The sequence below is a fragment of the Thermobia domestica genome, chromosome 7 (assembly GCF_964235325.1).
Source record: "Thermobia domestica chromosome 7, izTheDome1.hap1.1, whole genome shotgun sequence".
NCBI classification, from domain to species: domain Eukaryota; kingdom Metazoa; phylum Arthropoda; class Insecta; order Zygentoma; family Lepismatidae; genus Thermobia; species Thermobia domestica.
The window spans coordinates 56074653-56093512 of NC_137460.1; the positions used below are offsets into that span (position 1 = coordinate 56074653).

An 18860-nucleotide genomic window follows, 5' to 3' on the forward strand; every position below is an offset into this window, starting at 1 on the left:
AGGTCTCATTGTCGAAAGGATTGGATACAAACATATAAACCTAGCATTTTAACATATAGATAGATGTATTGGATCCCATCCTGGAAAAAAGCTTTGAACCCCTCCCAATAAAATTTCTGTGTGTGCGCCTGATCCTACACTGAGGTTACTGAGCCCTACTATTTACATAGGCAGACTTCTATGTAGGTATTTTACATCCCTGTGCCTAAGAAAAATTTGCCTCCCTATCTTCACTTATTTGTTCGTATTCAATATAAACCTGTTTCTTATTCAATAGTATTTTATCAGTTTATTAATTACCAAAAATTAAATTCTGTGTAGAACAAATTCGAAATTTTGTACACAATCATCTATAGTAAGACTATTCATGGCTTTGGATTAATTGTTTTAACAAAAGAGACACTGACCAAAGCTTAAAACTTTACTTTATTTTAAATTATAATTTGTAACTGTTTCGGATATCTAGCATATCCTTCTTCAGACACGATCGAAATTAATGAAAATACAGACATATATATAAATGTTGTTATAACAGAGTTTAAATTCTTTAACCGTCATATATATATTCATTGTTATAAAAAAATTTTAAATTCTTTTAACAGTCATATATAGAGTCATTGTTGTACTTTTTTGTTTTTATTTATTTATTTATTTATTTATTTTTCTTATTTACCGAGGCCTTCAGCCCATCCTGTAAGTCTTCGTGTTCACTTTCCAATTAATCACTTTCTTTATTTTTGGTTCTTATAAGGGCCCTTTATTTTTATTTATTTATTTATTTATTTATTTTTCTTCTCTATGTTATTCAAACTTCCTTGCCATGATTCATTAATTGGTAAGCCCCCTGTCCAGTTCATCAGTTTATCTCTTCCTACCTTCTTTATCCAATCCGCTTCTTTCCACTTCCTTATTATCATTCTTTTCTCCATCTCCAATACTTCCGTCTTATCCCAATTAATTGCGTGATTCGTCTCCTTAACATGTTTGTATATGGCATTGGTATCTTTTTTCTTCCTAACATCATCTTCATGTTGTTTTATCCTTTCTTTCATTCTCTTTCCTGTCTCTCCTATATATGACATATCGCAGTCCTCACACCATACCCTGTAAATGACCCCTTCTTCCTCTTCATTAATCTTTTTAGTTCCTTTTCTATTCTTCTTCTTTATTGATCTTAATAAAGTTTCTCCACTCTTTCTATAAGTTCTGACCCCTCCTTTCTTCAATAAATTCTTCAGTTTCTCCGTTTCTTCTCCCATACTTTCTATGCCATGCCATTTTCCACTCTCATCCTCTTCATTCTTCTTTCTCCCTCTCTTCCTCTTCCTGCGTTCTTCTTCCTTCTCTAACTCTTTCTTGCTGTAACCGTTCTTCTCTAACTGTCTGTAGAATTTCTGTATGCTCTCCTTCCTTCCTTCCTCTTCGTCCTCCAACATTTCTATTCTTCTTATCATATTTGTTATGAAATTTCTCTTTGTACTCCTATCCACGTCGCTCCTCTCATGGCAGTACACTCCCGCTGAGCAGTCTTTCTGGTATATATAATATGATAAGAAGAATAGAAATGTTGGAGGACGAAGAGGAAGGAAGGAAGGAGAGCATACAGAAATTCTACAGACAGTTAGAGAAGAACGGTTACAGCAAGAAAGAGTTAGAGAAGGAAGAAGAACGCAGGAAGAGGAAGAGAGGGAGAAAGAAGAATGAAGAGGATGAGAGTGGAAAATGGCATGGCATAGAAAGTATGGGAGAAGAAACGGAGAAACTGAAGAATTTATTGAAGAAAGGAGGGGTCAGAACTTATAGAAAGAGTGGAGAAACTTTATTAAGATCAATAAAGAAGAAGAATAGAAAAGGAACTAAAAAGATTAATGAAGAGGAAGAAGGGGTCATTTACAGGGTATGGTGTGAGGACTGCGATATGTCATATATAGGAGAGACAGGAAAGAGAATGAAAGAAAGGATAAAACAACATGAAGATGATGTTAGGAAGAAAAAAGATACCAATGCCATATACAAACATGTTAAGGAGACGAATCACGCAATTAATTGGGATAAGACGGAAGTATTGGAGATGGAGAAAAGAATGATAATAAGGAAGTGGAAAGAAGCGGATTGGATAAAGAAGGTAGGAAGAGATAAACTGATGAACTGGACAGGGGGCTTACCAATTAATGAATCATGGCAAGGAAGTTTGAATAACATAGAGAAGAAAAATAAATAAATAAATAAATAAATAAAAATAAAGGGCCCTTATAAGAACCAAAAATAAAGAAAGTGATTAATTGGAAAGTGAACACGAAGACTTACAGGATGGGCTGAAGGCCTCGGTAAATAAGAAAAATAAATAAATAAATAAATAAAAATAAAAAAGTACAACAATGACTCTATATATGACTGTTAAAAGAATTTAAAATTTTTTTATAACAATGAATATATATATGACGGTTAAAGAATTTAAACTCTGTTATAACAACATTTATATATATGTCTGTATTTTCATTAATTTCGATCGTGTCTGAAGAAGGATATGCTAGATATCCGAAACAGTTACAAATTATAATTTAAAATAAAGTAAAGTTTTAAGCTTTGGTCAGTGTCTCTTTTGTTAAAACAATCATCTAGTACAGTGGTTCTCAACCTAATTTCTGTCACGACCCCCATCTTGTCACATTCTCTTGCCAGCGATCCCTCTATAATTTCTGGTTTGTAATAAGCTTGTGTGGGATTTTTAATATGCCTATTGCGGAGATCTCACAATATCCATCTATTTCTGTAATAGTAGAATCCATTTCTTATAATTATATAGTGGATACAGTAACTTCCCTAAAAGCGAATGAATTAAACCCAAATTTGGTCAGTTCATTCATCATCCGCTTATCTTCGCGACCCTCATGAAACCTCGCGATCTCCAAGTTGAGAAACCCTAATCTAGTATGTTAAAGAAAGAGAATGTGAAGATGTTATATCAGTAAACCCATCAGTCAGCATCTCTTTCCATCTGTCACCATAATATGATAATTAAGTTCATTAAAATTAATTTTAGTATGAAATATACTTCTCTATTAGTATACAATTTATTTTCCGTTGTAAAGTAGTCAACACATAGATAAAATTTTTTGTAAAATTCTCAGTACTACTAATTTATTATATTTATACTCCTTTAAAAACAATCATTAATGAATTAAATAAAAAATAATATTATTTTATAAAAAGAAACAAGTACTTATAAAACGTATTGTAGTGAAACCAGATGTTTTGCAAGTGTGTATATATTTTAGAATTTTATGGATCCCTGTTGTTTAATGTTCATCAGCAGTACTAAGGCATACAACTTTACATTCGACCCGAAAGCCATGAACTTTCACCGAGAATCGAAGCTAAGTCTCCCATTAAAAAATGTGAGAAATCTAACTACCTACTTATGAAACAGCACTAGCAATACTAATGTGATAGATACTCCCTGTAAGTTAGTATTGCATATAGAGAAATCCAATACATTCGAAGGGAAAAAATTCCCATGAGAACCTTTATCTTCAACTGCATATCAACACGTGATAGGTAATGACTCATCGAACCGTTACAAGTGTGCATGTCATATGGATTATACTAAGAGTCATAATGCAGGTGCCTCCTTAGCTCAGTGGTTAGAGCACTGGTCTTGTAAACCAGGGGTCGTGAGTTCGATCCTCACAGGGGGCTTACTTTCAAGTAATATTTTTAATTTTTTGTTATTAGCATAACGAAACATTTCATATCATACACGCTAGGACTTCTCAGTTTTAATATTTCAAATTACCTTTTAAAAATTGTTTCTGTTTTTTTTTTTTTTTTTCATTGTAATCAAATAGTTAAAAATATGTTATTCTGGGCATGACAGCGATATTCATTCAGGATGGATAACCTAGTTAGTATTCTGATGTAAGTACAAAACTAACAGGGACGTAATGGAGGGTGTATACCCACTTAATACTTTAATAGTACAGCGTATACTTGATTTAAATCAATGTTTTAATGGAAGGTATAAACTATAGTTTTGGGAAATGATCGAGCATATACCTAATAAAAATTCTAGCAGTACATTACTGGAAATCACATTAATTTAGAAGTTATGAAAATCCGATCTCGTGATTAAAAATAATAATAAAGAAACAATGTCCTAACAACACATCGCACAACTAGTACTAACAAACTAGAATCCATTCATACATACATTGCATCTAGGTAAATGTACTGTACAAAGTATAGGGTAATGTTTGCAAAAGGGCTCCAGATTTTATTTAATTTAACAATCACCTGATACAGCTCAGCTGCCATTTTACACCGGATATCTAACAACAACAATAACAATGGAAAGGATTTGGGAAGGTATCGGCCAGGGCCTGTTTAGTAGGTACCATCCCTGCATTTGCCTAGTAGGATTGAGTAAAATCCTGGAAAATCTCAACCTCTGGTGCTTGGATTCCCGGGTTCGATCCCAGCCCCCGCCATGTAAACTGTGTGGTGGACAAACACCGCGTTCGTGGGGTTCCTCGGGGTTCTCCTGTTTTCTCCCACTTTCTTCATTCCACTTTTTCATTCATTACTCATCATCACTGTCTCCTTTAACCTAACCGGCATAACCTTGGGACGTAAAACTCAAAGATTTTATTTTGGAAAATCGCAGTCAGAATGGTCTGCAGCGGGAATCGAACCCACGACCTCCCGAAACGCTCTACCACTTGAGCTACTTCGCTCTAACCCATCTAACTGTAAGTTAAGCTAACTTAAAATACCTTAATTTAAAATACATTTTATGCCATTAATGTTTTTACACCTTCTGTGAAGTAAAGGCCAAAATTAAATCCAAATCAGGTTTCCACGTTCAATACAAATGATTTCGTGATTTTGACTAATCTAGGTTGACATCTTGATGAAATGTGCAGTTGTTATAATGATTGTTAGAAAAAAATCAAATATCTCTCAGAGATTGACGGGGAAAAAATAATAAAAATAACGAATAACAGTGCAACCACAATCACAATGATTCAATGAGTTAGCATTCTCGTGATCTTGGAGAATAAAGTAATTACCTTATACCTGCTCGCTCTCGTCCAATTTTCAAATTGTATAATGGCTTCTTCTTCTTCAGCAAGATTGTTTACTAACCATCTGAAGGTGTAATTCAAGCAGTGAAATGCAATACGAGGTCAGAGATCCTTTTATTGTAGAACACAGATATTACAGAACAGACAAATCGTTAACTCATACAAGTATATTGAACCAAGCTAAGCTTATAGACCGAGTGACGTCACTGTGAGATATTAGGACATAATCTTCCTGTCCGCCTACAGTTCACGATGCACACTGTTTCTCTTGGCAAACGCATTAAGCAAAATAAGTGGTCATCGTTTTGCATTGGTCATAAATCAATCTTAACAGCTTATTTACACAACAAAATTAGCGTGTGCAGTTTTTTTTTTTTTTTTTTAATTTTAAATTTGAACTTCTACCCTTTCTCTTTCGATAGAACGTTCTCTTGTAGTGCTATAGGTAGTAATGATATCATTACGCGACGAATCCACATTATTATTAATATTAGTGCTATTATTTCTTCCTTTGGGAGCAACCGTAGTCCTGTCCCTGTGAATAGAAGAATGAGGTTCTACATGGATACATTGAAAATCTTGAGGCTAAAGTTTGGAAAATTTACAAGTAAAATAATGGTGGCTTTACGGTGTAAACTGGGCAGCCAGAGGCCTATTCAAAAATTTCGAAAAATATATAAACGCTAGAAGACACAATAAAGAGTAAATATATTTTCCACTGTTTATATTAATGGTAGATAATTATTTAACAAATAGCATGAACCACTACACCAAAAGTAATTTCCTACTGCCATTAATCAAATATATATATATATATATATATATATATATATATATATATATATATATATATATATATATATATATATATATATATATATATATATATCCATAAGCGAAGGAGCGGCCTACCCAAAATTACAATCTTAAAGTCACCCCTGGAGTAAAATATATTATTTCACACAGAAAAAGTAGTCTCTAAAGACCTTCATATAGAGGACTACTATAAGTAATTCATTTATTTTCAAAAGGCTATGTTTTTAAAAATATTACACGTAGAAACATAAGAGAAATATGAATTTAACTACAAACTTATCAAGTTTGCATTGTGCTTTCCAAGTAACACAGGTGGCAATACGAGTTTAATACCTGTCCAAAATGGAGGTAAAGCAAGAAAAGAGTTTTTATGTGTTAGGATGTGCTAGATGTTTGTCTGTTAGACCCCCTTTAGTGCAACGCGCCTACCAAAAAAAAAAAAAAAAAAAAAAGTAAACAAAGCATTAAATTTTGTGTTTGCTGTTGTTTTCATATATAGCCTATCTCTCATGTTTGTGCGTATAGTAATTTTGAAAATACAAGCCTTTTGAAAACGAACTAATCACTTATAGTAGCCCTATGCAATTTTCATTTTAAATTGCATGCAATATGGACATCCATGGATGTAATTTTTCATGTTAAAATGCATACAATGTAGACATCAATGGAAACTACTCAATACGTATAGCAGCTGAATCGAGACAGCACAGACTAATATTGGGATAAATTGAATGCAACAATTAAAACTTTTGATGCAGTATACTATCCACCATTTATTCCTGAAGCGTTTATACACAATGCAATTTTTTCACGTTAAATTGAATGCTATATGGACATTCATGGACACAAATAACATGAAAAAATAAGATGAATCGACACAGTACAGATGTTATGGAATAAGTGTCTGTATATGCATACAAACTTTAAGGAACTTATTTACGTACGCAACAAACCTGCAGCTAAAGCAATAAGGTAGCAGTAACGTAAGCCTAAATAATGCAAACATTACTACTATGTAATTTTCCTAAGTTATACATGCTGTGCAGTCCTTCGTGGCTAAGCGGTTAGCGTATGCGCCTTTGGCGTGGAAGACCCAGGTTCGATTCCCAGCGAGAGATCATGTAGTTCGGATTCCACGTTAATCAGGAGGTCCACATCTCATACAGCCTCGCTGCTGAATGGGGCGTTAAACTCAAAATCAACTCAACTTTTTGCACGCTGTACACATACTCTAACACTTTGCACCCATTTCCTCAAGGAACTTATGTAAGTAAGAGTGGCTTTAAAAAAATACCTCTCTCTATGCTCTCTCAGGCTCTCTCTATTTTGTGTGGGACACAAAACAATTCTATTGTGCAAGTATACCTAGTAATAAAAAGTACTGATCACTGCACTGAATTTTCTCGCTATCACTTTATTAATTAAATCATATATCATGTTGCAGTTATTACGGAAACATTCATTTACGAAATGTGAACAGAATTATGATAGACGTTTTCAGAAAACTACAGAAAACTCACCCCTAAGAGCAAACTACTTCTTGTAAAAAAATTTCATGAGAAATTATTCATGTTATATTATGGGATTGTTAGAGAAATATTAATTTTTGAAATATTAATAAAATCGACTGAACAGTTTTTGAGAATACTGTCTCCTCCCCCTCCCCCAAAGAACAGCTAACGGCCAAAATGATCGGTACAGATCTTCTATTGATTCCATTGATAAGACAATTCTGCTCTAGAGACAGTGGCGTACACAGAAGTTCGTCAACGAGGGAGGTTCAAACTTCGAAGGTCATATAATTTCATGTTTGTATACATATCTTCTTTTGCGCAATATATTGTTCAAACGGGAAAGAGGGATTAGGACCCCCACAACCCATCTTCCGTACGTCACTGACTAGAGAACAAGTTTACTTATTCCTTGTATTTCAGCAATGTGGAGAACATTAAAACGAAAAAACAAAAAAGTTTATAAAATGTAGCTAGCACTTATAAAGAATACTCCAAAGAAGAGTGTGAGTAGATAAGCTCATTGAATCAAGCAATTAGCTCTTAATAACATCTTGTTGCGTTTAGCTTTTATCTTTTATCTTTCAGTCTATTAAAAATGTACACAATTAACGTCATCTTCATAGGAAACAATACAGTACTTAGCCTACTTTCTTGATATATATCTAAATAAACAATAATAAGAATAAAAGATATCGCAACGTTTTTTTCTGCACGTAGTTTCTGGAAATACTATGATTCTTCTTCTTATTTTTTTTTTTTTTCTTTTTAGAACATGGTGATCTGTCTTTTACATAGGTATTTACGTAAGGCTGGGGTTATAAAGGACGGGATGTCTCTACTTTTAAAGGGGAATCATCTCAATACCCTGCTTTTTTGTTTTGTATTCAAGGAGATTAGGGTTTAATGCAGTCAATATAGTGTCTCGAACACAAAGCCGAATAATGCTTTCAGTCACATTTTTAATAGACGGATAAAGATCAATAGCCTGGACGACTAGAGACTAACTTATCGTTATTATTTGTCTCTATAACTACATTGTATAATTGAGCTCCTTCGTGGCTAAGCGGTTAGCGTACGCGCTTTTGGCGGGGGAGACCCGAGTTCGATTCCCGGCGGGCACTCATTTGTGTGTGTTGTTAATCAGTACGTCCCATCTCATATAGCCTCGCTGCTGAAAGGGACGTTACACTCAAAGTCAACTTTACTATATTGTACAATTTTATTTAAGTACGTATTGGTATTTAACGGGAACACCCTACTAATCGAATAAAATGATATGGGAAAGTGCAAATCCTCACACGTGTAGTTATAGAGAAAGACATTCGTAAACCTAACAATTAACGCTGTACGATAAACACGCCATCTTTTAAGATGCAACTGACGCTAAAGTATATCTTCATTAACAATTTTACTAAGACATAGCTGTATGAGAGTACACGAGTCACGCTTCTAGAATGTTTGTTTCGGGAGATCCAATACTCCCTAGTAGCAGAGACAACTTACAAACCGCTTCCTGTAAACTTGAATTTCAAGCCGGCCAAGCTTGAATCCAGCTTGATTGGAAAGGTGCAAGCATGCCGCAAGCTGAATTCCAGTAACGAAGTTACATGGGGCATTCTGTGTTCCATTCAACATTGACACAAGCGTTTTACAAGTGAAGTCAAGTCATTAGCCAGCGAACGGCCAGTGATGCTATGACGCTCTGTGAAGCGTGTAAAGCATCGCTTGCAAGCACAACAAAAGGCAGATTGTAGGACAGCATGCGTTTCAAGTGCAAGCGTAGAAAGCCAAAATCCAAGCACGCGCCAACTGGCCGAAAGCTTTCTTGCTACTAGGGCTCGCAGTATTGAACCGATATTATTGTAATCCATCCGAAAGAAGATAAGTAATTGGTAAGTACTACCACCTACACTCTGTAAAGAAAAAATAGCGACACCTCAATTCTCAAACTAACTTACACAGAAAACCATATTTGCAGCCCGTTAGAAGAGGAATAGAAGGAAATGAAGAGTGGGATAGTTCATTTGCGTTATCTGTGACACCTGTGGTGTAGGACATCGCTTGTCAATTGTTTGTGTATCAGTAGTATTTTCGATAGATGGCACTGAGTGCGTCTCGTAAATTATTGTAGTAAGAATTCTGCATTGCATTTGTGATATGTAGGCTGAGGTAAATAGCATTTTATGATTGTTCTTTGCTTTCTCATTGTTTGGACAGTGTGTCAAGTGGCAAAATTTTTGTTGTGCAGTGTTGTTTGTGTGTGATATTGTTGCTATATGTGGACTGTAAACAAATAAGATGGGTAAGAAATGTGAGTTGTGGCAAATCTCTAAAGGAATAGATGGAATTCTGAAAATCCATCATTCTACGGCAGGAAGAGTAATTCACAAGTGCAAACAGCATAACAAATCGTCCCTTCGTCAACAGTGTGAAAGAAAAAAGAAAGCATCACCCAGAGCAGATTGCTAAATGAAATCAATAGCACCGCAGATTTAATGAGTGATTTCCCCAAAAATCGCTTTTGTAGTTTGACATGATCTTGGAACTGCAGTTACTTGTACAACTGTATTGTCTTGACTGTATGAAGAGGATATTACAAAGAAAAAACCGCGTAGAAAGTCGAAACTGACAAAACACAGAGGACTTCAACATGTAGTTTTGTGAGTCGATATGCAACTTGGACTTATGACAACTGAAAGCATGTCGTTTTCTTCATTGATAAGAAGTTTAGAATAGTGGGAAACGATAGTGGTGTGAAGTTGTGGATACGAACAAGCAAGGAACTTGACAATGATTTTGTTTAAGAGATTCAAATATTCAGTTACTGAGTGATGATATGGGCATGGTTCACCGTTAAAGACGTCAGAACGACGGATATATGTGAAGGATCGTTTGATGCACGAAAATATCTTCAAATTCTGGCACGTAAAGTTCTTACAACAGCTAAAGATGACTTTTCTGAAGAAGATATGGACTACTTCCTTTCCCAGGACGATAATGCTTCATGTCACCGAGCCAAAATTGTTAATACGTGGTTCAAGAATATGACTATTTAGAGACTCGTGTGGCCTACAAACCCACCCGACATGAATCCAGTTGAAAATTTGTGGATCAATATGAGTAGAAATTTCAATAGACAAATATCTCAAATAGAATGGAATTCAAGGAACAGATAATCCGGGTGTTATTCCGTGATATCGAGGTTGCATTTTGCAATAGCTTTGTTACCAGTGCGGGAAGCCCATGGTGCACATACAAAATACTAGTTTGGTGTATCGTACTTCTCGATGTTTGCACACAATATGTCTTACCCTAAAGAAATTCCATTTCTTGTTTTCTGCTATTGTTGTTGATCTTTTTCAGTTTTATGAATTACTCTTCCTACAAACGATTTTGCTCAAAACACACATAGCTACTTATATATGCATATAAATTCACTAAATTCATGTCAAAAGCCTGAAACTCTGGCGCAAGTATTAAGAATGAACTGCTCATTAGGAATATGCCTTGTAATATTATCAGGAATTCATGTAAAAATTCATATTGATTAAAGTATGTTGAGAAAACCATATTAGAGCAAGTGTCGCTATTTTTTCTTTACAGAGTGTATATGCACAGAAAAACATGTAGAATTAGATTGGCTTTATAACGAAGAACATAGATAAAGTGTAAGATCAAATCTTTATGCTACATCAATCAATTCTCTGTTGAACAAGTAAATTTTATGAAGAAAGCGATTAAATGTATTTCCATTTATGAAGTTCATGTTTGGGGGAGAGCTCAGGCAGGGCCGGATTAAGAGGGGGCTATGGCTCCGGGCTTCCAGGTGGACAGGGGCCTCCACTTTTATCAAAATCTCAGCTAGCTCTAGAATCATGAAGATACAATCAGCATCATAAAATAAAATATGATCAAAAATATGAAACATTTCCTTAATTTTCCTATTGTACTTTCACAGAAATTCGTTAGGTGAAGTCAGCAGGAGCCCTTTCTTTTTCTAACCCCGGGCCTTCAAATGGGTTAATCCAACCCTGAGGTCAGGACCCGCTAAATCCCCTTTCCCATGGGTGCGCCTTTGCAGTACACAGTATGGTTAAAGGATATACCGTACATTGTGTTTCAAAACAACACCGACAATGTTTGGGAGGTGATACCTGACACCAAGATAAGACAAAAAGTATAGACCAACCTGAGTGCACAAATGCTTCCTTTCGTAGTTTTAGGCTACCGAAAACATAAAAAAAAAGAGAGCTTTAAAAGTCCATAGCTTCAAAACTTTGGGACCTATCGCAGTCGGGTCAAGACTTCCCTTAGGAACTAATATGTGCCCTATGCAGAAGTCTATATTTCAGAATCCTTAGGTACTCACGCGCAATTTTTATAGACGGAGTTTGGCTACAGGAATATAATTTGAAGTAGTCAACAACTATCTCTATAAAAAATGTTGTGGAAGTACCGCAGGAGTCTGAAACATAGATATTTGGTTTATCTAATCTAATATATATAATCTAATGTATTGCTTTCCGTCAATAGGTTTTTTTTTTTTTTTTTTTAATTGTTGACTCAAAATATGAGTTTGGTGTAGAACGGGAGAGTCTATATAGCCTACATATATAGAGTTGAGTTGATTTTGAGTTTAACATCCCGTTCAGCAGCGAGGCTATATGAGACGTGGACCTACTGATTAACGTGGAATCCGAACCACATGAGCTCCCACCGGGACCTACATATATACAGTATATGTAGAGTATATAGAGTCTATAAACGTATATAGACTCTCCCGTTCTATACCAAACTCATATTTTGAGTCAACAATTTAAAAAAAAAAACTATTGACGGAAAGCAATACATTAGATTATATCAAAAAGAGAATTTCTCAACGGTTAATTTCGCTAGTCAAAGAAATGTATGCATTAAAATTTACACCTTCAGCCCCCTGTGAGGATCGAACTCACGACCCCTGGTTTACAAGACCAGTGCTCTAACCACTGAGCTAAGGAGGCTCTGGCAGTGAGAGTTCTTTAGTCATCACACACTTAGCATAACTAGGTTTTGCGTACGTAACGAATAAATCGAACGTCATATATAGCATAATATGACCTTGAGTGTATAATGTGTTTCTTTTACTTTATATATGCAATATTACAATCTTTTACCGATGAAATAAGTCTTACGTTAGCACAGTCACAGTAATGAAAAGATTCGTAACTGTGTCTCAGGTTGCGTAATTCATACACTGTAAAATACAAATTATGACTCTTCAATTTATTAACACACAAAGTTAAAAAATGTCCATGGATTTCTCTCCAGATACTTCCGTTTTCTTCAGTGTATTTATCGCCACCCATTCTTTCATAATCATTCATATTAATTAAATCAGCCATCTCCTTTAGTATATAGGGTATAGACCTTGGGACGTAAAGCTAAATATTTCATTTCATTCAATCATTTGACGAAGTTACAGCAGATTTGAATAAGTTTTTTATTCATTAAAGCTCTTTTATATATATAGAATAGTTCATGAATAAGTATTTACCTTAATCGAGAACAAGTAGTTGTCAGAAATTCAGGGACTTCATTACACTCTTGTATAGTACTAATATCTTGTACTGCGCTGAATGTTATTAGAAAAGTCTTGTTCCGCATACATTTCATGTGTAGAACGTTTGGAAATAGTTGCTCCTTGTTTGATATTTTACTTTCTCTCTTCCATTCGTTCATTGTTTTATTTCCTTTTTTCTTCAAATACCAGTTTTCGTTCCTCTATACTTGAACTTTAAGAATTCACCTCAAAGATTAAGTCACTCCTCACTAGTATGTAACTTGCGAATAATAAAGAAAAAAAACTGTATACTAAAAGTTGAGAACACTGACACGCTTATTAATAACTCATTATGTCTGCTTCTCGTTCGTAGAGAATTTTGGTTGAGTGGATTATACATATAGTTAAAAATCTCATACATGTTGTCAATTTTGACGAAAATTCCCTTTATCCCATTCCGAAAAATTAATGTCAGAAAATCCCATGAAATGGGATTTCCCCCACGGGTTGGCATCACTGATCCCAAGATATGAACAATCAAAAATCGGTTGTCCATACATTCCTACGGGAGTAATTATGGATATTAGCCTTGCTTGATAGTCTACATGCAGTGCTGCTGAGATTAGAGAGTTAGAATAATGTTCAGGAGCAATATATAATTTGTTCGTGGAATATAACGCTAAAATGACTTTGTAGTCGTACTTAAATATTTTCTATCTTTAAATATTCATTGATTTTAAAGTATACTTTACATTTAACTTGTGGTAAAATGCTATTTTTAAGCTTAGGCTTGATAAAAATTTAGCTTGTTGAGAAGTGTGGTTCACCATAAACTCTTTTATATATATTTACTCTGCCGTCCATGTATCCGTCCAGGAGACATCCGAAAAACCAAATTCCTTCACATGGTGTACACTGTGACACTACTACTTGTTCTTCGCAGCTTTAACATAGGGGCGCACCTACGCAGGGGTCCACCAGGACCAGACTCTCCCCCGAAATCTTCGTAACTCAATGTACTTACAATTGTACACTTTCTTAATAAAACTGTATTTGTTTTAGCAACGAAATAATTGATGTAACGTGAAGATTTGAGGACTTTTTTTTTTTTCTTTAAGGAAGGCCAATTGCATTGGACATATCTTGCGAAGAAATTGTTTTCCTCGTACCGCCAAAGAGGGAAAGATGGAAGGAAAGCGAGGAATAGGAAGAAGAGGAACACAACTAATCAATGACTTGAAAAATAGAAGAAAATGTTGGGAGTTTAAAGAGACAGCTGAAGATCGAGAAACATGGAAGAAATATTACAAAATCCAAACCTTAAAAAAAAAAAAAAAAGTCCTGCGACCTTCCAAAAGGCAAAATACTTCATAATAATAATAATAATAATAATAATAATAATAATAATAATAATAATAATAATAATAATAATAATAATAATAATAATAATAAAGATGATTTGATTTTACATTTCCTCTGTATTCTTTCTTTTCTTACATATATGATTTAGGAAACTATAGTTCTATCATCTTTTCTCCGAATGTCAACTACTTATCTTCTTTTCAGGTGTAGGATAATACTTGCTAAATACTACATACACGTAGTGTCTTGTAGTATTGGACTTCCCAAACTTGGGACCACCCCCCAAAGTTTCGACCTCCCAAATAGAATTTTTTGTAGGATAATACCTGCTCTAGAAATTATTTTAATATGCGTAATATTACGTCACCGGACTCTTTTTTTTCAGTAGGTAAGTTACTATTGAAGGACCACTCTGGGAGGTTTTTAGGGTTTCTTTCAGCCTCCTGTAAGTATAGACCTCGGTGACTTTCAAAAATTCGTTCCCATATTTGTCATTCTATCTAATTTCAATGGGTTCATAATATGTATCTACCATGCTAGGATAAAATAATATAGGTCAAAATGTGACTAAAAAGAGAGGTCAAACAGAGGCGTCATTTAGGGGGGCAGGGAGGGGCATTTGCCCCCCCTCCTGAGTTTGAGGTGTATATAGATTTTATCAATAGAATAGTAGTAAATCAGTGAAAAACGCGAAATTTTACTTATATCAAGGGGTCTTGCTCCCCCCCCCAAGCAAAATGTGAAATGCTCCTGAGGTCAAATATTTGCGTTTGCTTCGTGCATCTATTTGGAGATTGGAATGAATATTAGCGTTGTTATATTGTATTTTCAAAAAAATATATCAATATGACACTACACTAGTTAGAAAAGTAATAAATAAATAAGTTAATAAAATATCTCTCGTTTTTGACCTATACACTTCCGTGCTAGCGTGATAGATATGGAAATATGTTAATAAATAAATCATGTAAATCTTAAATTCTCCTTTGAAACCTCCAACGAGCAGAACAGTCGAACAGAGCAATATTCTTTCTATTCTAGTCTTTCGTACGCAGGAAAGCAAACGTATATACTAGGGTGACCAACCGTCCCGTAAAAACGGGATTGTCCCGTTTTTTCACTACCATTCCCGGTGTCCCGAAAAATTTTCCCGGGACGCCAAAATGTCCCGTATTTACGTACATTAAATACAAGAAAGCTTTCCAATCTAAAATTTCTTAATTTATATTATTATTTTCTAATCACATAGCTTAGAAAATACTAATATTATTATTTTCTAAGCTATGTGATTATATTGCAATATGTTTAATTACTGAACAACGTCATTACGACGTTTGCGATATGTTATGTGGTGGTTGCACTGGTTTCCCTCCTAGGTCTCCCCCTCCAAGACTCCCACTCCGCAGACGACAGTGCAATAGAGACCTGCATGGGCCGGGCTTGGGCGGGTCGACTCTGTTATTTCTTTGGGCTGGGCCGGGCTTGGGCGGGCCGACACTGATTTCTCTTCAGGTCAGGCCAAGCTGGGGCCGATTAATTGCAATTCTTTAATAATTATTGACTTTCGTTAAACGATAATTAGAATAAAGGCAAACGTTGAAGAAGTGTGTCTGTGAAAAATGTTACAAAATGAAACTTTTAAAATTTATTGGGCCCGGGTAGGGCTTGAGCCAAAAATTTAAAAAAAAAACTTATCGGGCCGGGCCGGGCTCGGACCGAAAATCTCCAAAATATTTCGGGGCCGGGCTGGGCCGGACCTAGGTACATTCGGGCTGGATTGGGCTCGGGCCGAAAAATTCGGTCCGTGCAGGTCTCTACAGTGCAAGGGGCTGAAAATCTTATGAAAAACAAACTGTTTTTACTCTCTGTTTCGGGCGGTGGAAGACTGAGGCCCTGTCACCAGTACAGTACAGTGTTTCCATGATTTAACTAAGATGTAACAAACTGTCATTGACGAAAGGGGGAACAAAGGTTAGAACTATAAAACTGAAAGAAAAAAAAACTAATCGTAAGTAAAATAATGTTTAAAAGTAAGAAAAAGAAAATAAAGGGAGTTGGAATCTGATCTTGAGAGTAATTCGTTATAAATTCTGCCACTGACAGATTTTGTTGATTGACAGATATTGATGAATGTTTTATATATATATATTTTAGTACTGTTTTCAAAATTTCATTTTTTGTTAGTTGGTGATAGTTACTTGTTATTTAATTAATTCCACAACCTTATCAATAGGTTTTAAAATAAAAAAGTGTAAATTTGCCCTTTTTTGTGAGAGATACAGAGAGAGAGAGAGAGAGAGAGAGAGAGAGAGAGAGAGAGAGAGAGAGAGGGAGAGAGAACGGAGAGGCAAAAATATATATTTAGGGGAGTAATCTATCCAAACGTAAAAAATTATCCCGTATTTTCTAGTTGAAGATTTGGTCACCCTAGTATATACCATGACTTATCACCAATGATCGTAAGTTGTCTAGAAGTTCACTGAAAGTCAATCCACTTAGTTCTTCTTTAAGTGCGCCAAAGGTGTGGAGATATGAAAATACGAGATTGAGCGAATATGAAGGATCGGATGAACATTCAAACTTAGGTCCTCGATGTTAGACAATATGGCGCCAGCAGTATGTGGTCTTTCATCGTCATGGAACAAAAACACACCTTTAGAGACTAGATTATGTAGTTTCTGAAAAGTGGCTGGTTTCAATTCAGTTAAATCCATTGGCATTTAATGTTTAAGAATTGTCCCCTTTGGTTTAATTTTTTTTTTTTTTTTGGTCACTGCACTAAAAGAATGGCTTGGATGTAGAGGATCTTGAACAATGACTATGCTCTCTATTTATACTTCTCAGCCCATTCCAACTCACATAGTAGTCAGCGCATTGCACTGTAATGTGACAGTGAATATTTACCGTTTCCATACATTCACTCAATAAATATAACGATACTTCGCTCCTCCAACTTAGAGTAATCCCGTTAAGAATGTCCCCATTTTATGTAACTTTTTCTCAGCGTTGTGTATGCAACACGTGCCTGCAAGCCCTAGTTATGAATTGCTTTAGGAAGTCACCACAAAATAACAAACACAACAATCTGGGTCCTTTTAGATTTATTATACAACTTTCCCGGTTATTCATAGAATGAGTCTTGTATTTAAGACATTAGTTTACAATAAATATTAAATTTATTTGTATTTCACTTGTTGTGTCATTATCTCCTGTTTCTTTCGTACATAGACGATCAAATAAATTCGATAACATATCGTCTCATATTTCATCAACTAAGTTCATCAACTTGTTCCGAATGACTTGGAGTTTGACACTCACAGAAGTGATGCCAGTAGCGTCATATCAGATTATGCTAGGAGGGGAAAAGAATGTTCATCTACATAAGAGTTTCATGTTATTTGTTAGTGCATTAGTATACAACTTATTAAAGAGCATGTGTTTCTCAAATCTAGGGGGAGGGGCACAATTGCTCTCCTAAAATGACGCCCCTGTGCGATATAGTTAGTACTGCACTCCGAAATCGTTTACTTTTCTACGTTACTCCCATTAGAGTCGAACTTGGGTCAGCCGTTTGGCAGGTGTACGTCTTACCGACTAAGCTATCGCGGCTGTATTGTATTAGTGTAAGGATAGATATCGAATTCTTTGTCAACATTTATCAATAAATAAACTTTTGATATTCTATTCATAAGTGTTTCATGCACATTGCCTCCTTAGCTCAGTGGTTAGAGCACTGGTCTTGTAAACCAGGGGTCGTGAGTTCGATCCTCACAGGGGGCTGAATTATACCATTTCTTGTTTATATTTAATTTATTCGTTTTGCGTGTTGTTCTAGACCAATCGAAATAAGTTTGTTGAACACTGAAAATGTAAGGATATAGTATTGCCTTTTTCTAAAAAGTTGCTGATTGCAATCTCACTATTTATACAGATCCTCTTAGCCAAGTGCCGCTCTGGTGTAGTCAAGCAGTCTGGGGCGTTATGTTAATGATTGTTGGATGAAACCGAGGCGGGTTCAAGTCGCGCTGAAGATCATGCGTGGAGACTAAACGTAAATTCTTTCCTGAAACGAAAACGGATTAATTTGGATTAGCAAAACGTCAACAGATGTATCATTATGCGGCAATTTGATTGACCCTCTGGTGAAATTTGGTAAGGCTGCTACAGAAACTTATCAAATTAACTTATCGTCAAACTTCTATTAAAAACGGGTCTGAACCGCTACCGAACATTTCATCTGAGATGATATACTTCCAACAGGTGTGCGAAATGTGTGCGCCATTTTTAGGAGATCACTACACTACATTGATCTAAGCTAAGTTATTATCTGTTCAACCTTACCTCTAAATCAGGGCGCAAAATTTCCGGTCGCCATTGGCGACTAAAAGATAGAGCTGGCGACCAGTGTTCAGTAGGAATGGTTTCTGCATAAGCTCACAGGGCTGCACAGTTTCTGTTTTGCACGAAAATAATTGTCACTAAGTGAGAGAAAACACGGAATGTAAAGTCTTCACAACGGACATGGAATCTCTTTCTTTGTCA

General features: G+C 35.4%; 3 non-coding genes across 3 annotated transcripts; 2 read left to right on the plus strand and 1 right to left on the minus strand.

Annotated features, from left to right (window-relative positions):
- The first annotated feature begins 3626 nt into the window (after window positions 1–3626).
- On the plus strand, window positions 3627–3699 carry TRNAT-UGU (transfer RNA threonine (anticodon UGU)). Its single transcript has one exon. It is a non-coding gene; the product is annotated as a tRNA-Thr (tRNA).
- An 8645-nt stretch (window positions 3700–12344) lies between these two features.
- On the minus strand, window positions 12345–12417 carry TRNAT-UGU (transfer RNA threonine (anticodon UGU)). The gene has a single exon. It is a non-coding gene; the product is annotated as a tRNA-Thr (tRNA).
- Window positions 12418–18025: 5608 nt separating this feature from the next.
- TRNAT-UGU (transfer RNA threonine (anticodon UGU)) lies at window positions 18026–18098 on the plus strand. Its single transcript has one exon. It is a non-coding gene; the product is annotated as a tRNA-Thr (tRNA).
- Window positions 18099–18860: the final 762 nt, after the last annotated feature.